This window comes from Taudactylus pleione, unplaced genomic scaffold, assembly GCF_031769625.1.
Source record: "Taudactylus pleione unplaced genomic scaffold, aTauple2 ptg000075l, whole genome shotgun sequence".
NCBI classification, from domain to species: Eukaryota; Metazoa; Chordata; class Amphibia; order Anura; family Myobatrachidae; genus Taudactylus; species Taudactylus pleione.
The window spans coordinates 826,541-832,271 of NW_028284477.1; positions in this window are offsets into that span (position 1 = coordinate 826,541).

A 5,731-nucleotide genomic window follows, 5' to 3' on the forward strand; every position below is an offset into this window, starting at 1 on the left:
GCTGTCCTACTCCTTTCTTAGTAAATATGTATACATAATTACAGCTAAAAGTAAAAGTCATATCTCATGGCTTGTTTTATTATTATATTAAACTTCCAATACTCAAATGAGGGCTTATAATCAAACAATTAAAATAATAATAAAGTTAGGTGGAGGGGAGCGGCCATTCCATTTGTGTCTAGGGGCACCTTGACCCTTAAATCCACCCCTGCCAATAGCCTTTAACCTGTATATCTAAAGTGAGCAAAGCACCCAGTGGGGCAGCAGCTAGAAACCATTCCCTTTCATGATGTTAAAGTGAAGAATCAAGTAGAAGCATGACTCCATTTTGTGTTCAAATGCTAAGAAGAAATGATATTGTGTGTGAGACATTGTGCCTGAGAAGGGCCTCATTCCTTATCTATTCTAGCTCTTAGGAATGTATTCATATAGAATAACGTATGTTAGCCAATTAAGACTATAGTAGAGTGTATTTATCCTTTGTATTCAATTCTGATTTATATGGCAGATAAAATAAGAAATTCCATGGTTCTATTCAGAACAGTGGTGTAAAATGTCAGACACTGTCTACTATCGAGGATTTCATTGTCATTGTCATTTAAATTTATATCTATAAATACTAATATTTCGTTTATTGATAAGATAGGCAATACTGCCATCTACTGACGATGTATCTAATGCTTGAATTATATTAATAGATATTATAATTAGATCAGATAGGTAAAATTATTGAGCATGTGCAGACTAGATTTCTTTGTCTCTATGTTAATTTGAGTGCTATAAAATAATCTGTCTGTCCAAAATAAAGGCAGAGTGGTTTTGGAAATACACAGGTCTTGTTGTTTCCCAACATTCTCTGGCCATAAAATGCATTGTGTTAACTGGTGGCTGACCGCTGTACGTGAGCTGTGGAGGTTAAAGGGCAGCACAGATGGTGTAATGGTTAGCGTTACTGCCTCACAGCAATGAGGTCATGGGTTCAATTCCCACCATGGCCCTAACTGTGTGGAGTTTGTATATTCTCCCTGTGCTTGCGTGGGTTTCCTCCGGGTACTCCGGTTTCCTCCCACACTCCAAAAATATACTGGTAGGTTAATTGGCTACCCACAAAATTGACCACAAGTGTGTATGTGTGTGAGCATGTGTTAGGGAATATAGATTGTAAGCTCCACTGGGGCAGGGACAGATGTGAATGGGCAAATATTCTCTCTGTAAAGCGCTGCGGAATATGTGTGCGCTATATAAATAACTGGTAATAATAATAATAATAATAATTAAGATCAGCATTATCAGTGACAATCAGATTTATTCGTTAAGCTGGATACACACTTGCCGATGTGTAACCGGACTATATGTCGGCCCAAAGGCACGACATATCGTTACCGCGGGTACACATTGAGCGATCGATGTAACGAACGACGGAACAGTCCCTCATTCCATCCTTCATTACCTGCAACTGCGCCACATACGATGTCAGCACAGCTGACTGGATGATATCACATGCGACCACGGGAGCGCACAAATCTGGGGTAAATACCATGCGATCCGCACAATCTATCATTCCGATCTGCGTTGGAACGATAGATCGTTCAATGGATCACATAGTGTGTGCCCGCCATTAGATCAGTGGTACTCAACCCTCAAGTTTTCTCAACAGGTCATGATTTGAGGGTTCCTGTCTGTGGAAGCAAGTGGAATAATTACTGACCCAGCAAAATAAATGAACTCACCTGTGCATGATTAAAGGAATCCACAAAACATGACCTGTTGTTGGTACTTGAGGACTGGAGTTGAGAACCACTACCTTACTGCATACATACCTACCCTCGAGAGGTTTTCGCGGGAGGCTCCCTATTTTTCGGGTAACCCCCCGCACCCCCGGATGGGTAAGCACTTCTCCCGCATTCTGCCCACTTCCTAGTGAAGTGGGCAGAATGGGGAGAATTTCCGCGGCGATCGCAGGTCCCTGTGTAGGGGGTGGGGCTTAATGGCGTGATTCTTCGTGAATAGCGTCATTTAGCCCCGCCACTATGTAAATGTGCTCCAATCGCGACTATTTACCGCGAAGGGGACGGGACTTAATGACGCAAACCGTCAAGCCCCGTCCCCATCACAACTCACTTGCTTCTCCTCCCCGGACATCTCCCGGGGAGGAGAAATTAAAGGTAGGCAACTATGTATTACTGTAGATCAGTGATTCTCAAACTCGGTCCTCAGGACTCTACACGGTTCACTTTTTCCAGGTCACCTAGCAGATGCACAGGTGCATTCATTACTCACTGACACATTTTAAAAGATCCACAGGTGGAGCTAATGATTTCACTTGTGATTCTGTGAATGGAAAACATGCACTGTTGGGGGTCCTGAGGACCGAGTTTGAGAACCTGTGACTTAGATTAATCCAGTGGTTCTCATACTCGGTCCTCAGGACTCCAAACAGTTCACATTTTCCAGGTTACCTAGTAAGTGCACAGGTGTATTCATTATTCACTGACTGATTTTAAAAGATCCACAGGTGGAGCTAATTCACTTGTGTGGAGACCTGGAAAACATGCACTGTTTGGGGTCCTGAGGACCAAGGGCCTGATTCAGAGCCGCTCGTAAGCGGCCGCTCGTTCGTTCCGAGCGATGTTTGCACAACTGCACATGCGTACGGATCGTAATACGCATGCGCGAACCAGTCAGTGCGGCCGAAAATCGTTTGTTCGCTAAATAGCGAATGCCTGCTATTTTGATTGACAGGAGGAGGCGTATGTGGGTGGTAACAGGGGAAGGTGCTTGAAAACGGGGAGTGGAGATCCGCACGCAGGCGTGCTTAAAGGTCAAAACTGGCGTTTTAAGGGTGTGCATAATTAATACAGCAGCGTCATTGACCACGTCACTGGGTTATTTTATAGTCAGAACTGCTCGCAAGATTGCAGTAGGAAAAACCAACCACAAGAATAGCGAGCAGTTCATACGCTGGTCGATGTACTCGATTAATCTAATAAATAGCGGACATGACGTAGGATGCGAGCGGCCAGGGGACGTAGTTTTCCAAAAAACGACCGCATGTTTTGTTCGCTTGTTCAGACCTAGAGACGTGAACAGACCGCAAAGAGCGAACGGTTCATTTGAATAGCCACCCCTTTTTTCTGAACGGGCGAGCGCAAATAGCGTCCGGCTCTGAATGGGCAAATATTCTCTCTGTAAAGCGCTGCGGAATATGTGTGCGCTATATAAATAACTGGTAATAATAATAATAATAATAATAATAATTAAGATCAGCATTATCAGTGACAATCAGATTTATTCGTTAAGCTGGATACACACTTGCCGATGTGTAACCGGACTATATGTCGGCCCAAAGGCACGACATATCGTTACCGCGGGTACACATTGAGCGATCGATGTAACGAACGACGGAACAGTCCCTCATTCCATCCTTCATTACCTGCAACTGCGCCACATACGATGTCAGCACAGCTGACTGGATGATATCACATGCGACCACGGGAGCGCACAAATCTGGGGTAAATACCATGCGATCCGCACAATCTATCATTCCGATCTGCGTTGGAACGATAGATCGTTCAATGGATCACATAGTGTGTGCCCGCCATTAGATCAGTGGTACTCAACCCTCAAGTTTTCTCAACAGGTCATGATTTGAGGGTTCCTGTCTGTGGAAGCAAGTGGAATAATTACTGACCCAGCAAAATAAATGAACTCACCTGTGCATGATTAAAGGAATCCACAAAACATGACCTGTTGTTGGTACTTGAGGACTGGAGTTGAGAACCACTACCTTACTGCATACATACCTACCCTCGAGAGGTTTTCGCGGGAGGCTCCCTATTTTTCGGGTAACCCCCCGCACCCCCGGATGGGTAAGCACTTCTCCCGCATTCTGCCCACTTCCTAGTGAAGTGGGCAGAATGGGGAGAATTTCCGCGGCGATCGCAGGTCCCTGTGTAGGGGGTGGGGCTTAATGGCGTGATTCTTCGTGAATAGCGTCATTTAGCCCCGCCACTATGTAAATGTGCTCCAATCGCGACTATTTACCGCGAAGGGGACGGGACTTAATGACGCAAACCGTCAAGCCCCGTCCCCATCACAACTCACTTGCTTCTCCTCCCCGGACATCTCCCGGGGAGGAGAAATTAAAGGTAGGCAACTATGTATTACTGTAGATCAGTGATTCTCAAACTCGGTCCTCAGGACTCTACACGGTTCACTTTTTCCAGGTCACCTAGCAGATGCACAGGTGCATTCATTACTCACTGACACATTTTAAAAGATCCACAGGTGGAGCTAATGATTTCACTTGTGATTCTGTGAATGGAAAACATGCACTGTTGGGGGTCCTGAGGACCGAGTTTGAGAACCTGTGACTTAGATTAATCCAGTGGTTCTCATACTCGGTCCTCAGGACTCCAAACAGTTCACATTTTCCAGGTTACCTAGTAAGTGCACAGGTGTATTCATTATTCACTGACTGATTTTAAAAGATCCACAGGTGGAGCTAATTCACTTGTGTGGAGACCTGGAAAACATGCACTGTTTGGGGTCCTGAGGACCAAGGGCCTGATTCAGAGCCGCTCGTAAGCGGCCGCTCGTTCGTTCCGAGCGATGTTTGCACAACTGCACATGCGTACGGATCGTAATACGCATGCGCGAACCAGTCAGTGCGGCCGAAAATCGTTTGTTCGCTAAATAGCGAATGCCTGCTAATTTGATTGACAGGAGGAGGCGTATGTGGGTGGTAACAGGGGAAGGTGCTTGAAAACGGGGAGTGGAGATCCGCACGCAGGCGTGCTTAAAGGTCAAAACTGGCGTTTTAAGGGTGTGCATAATTAATACAGCAGCGTCATTGACCACGTCACTGGGTTATTTTATAGTCAGAACTGCTCGCAAGATTGCAGTAGGAAAAACCAACCACAAGAATAGCGAGCAGTTCATACGCTGGTCGATGTACTCGATTAATCTAATAAATAGCGGACATGACGTAGGATGCGAGCGGCCAGGGGACGTAGTTTTCCAAAAAACGACCGCATGTTTTGTTCGCTTGTTCAGACCTAGAGACGTGAACAGACCGCAAAGAGCGAACGGTTCATTTGAATAGCCACCCCTTTTTTCTGAACGGGCGAGCGCAAATAGCGTCCGGCTCTGAATGAGGTCCCAAGTTTGAGAAGCTGTAGATTAATCAAACCAATAATGCTATTTATCAGTGGCAGCTTCTACCTTGTGTGGCTGGGGGGGGCATTAAATGTGTGCATACGCGACATCGCACTTCCAGTATGGCTGCCATAATGGAGTCATGAGGAAAGGGAACAGTGTAATACAGGATCGCGGGTAGGAATAGGAGCAAGATGGAAGGGAAGAGTAGGAACTGAGGCAAGAAGTCAGCACTGGGCAGAGGGAAAAACAGGAGGAGAGAGTAAGCGGAGGCGAGTGGTGAGCAGGGATGGTTCTAGACAAAGTGGAGTCCAGGGCAAAAAAATGTGTTTGGCGCCCGACCCCCTTTTACCAAAAAGGAATATATGTCAGGACAGTACTTTCTTTTTTCTTTTTTTCAATATTAATTTTTATTGTTAAAGTTTTTCAAACAAATTAGATACAACATATAAAATTAAATAAAAGGACAAAAAATTGGGGGGTCAAAATAATAAAAATAATAAAATAAAAACATTTCAGATAGAAAAAAGGTACAAAGGGTACATAAATTGTATACAAAGTAAGCAATGTAGAC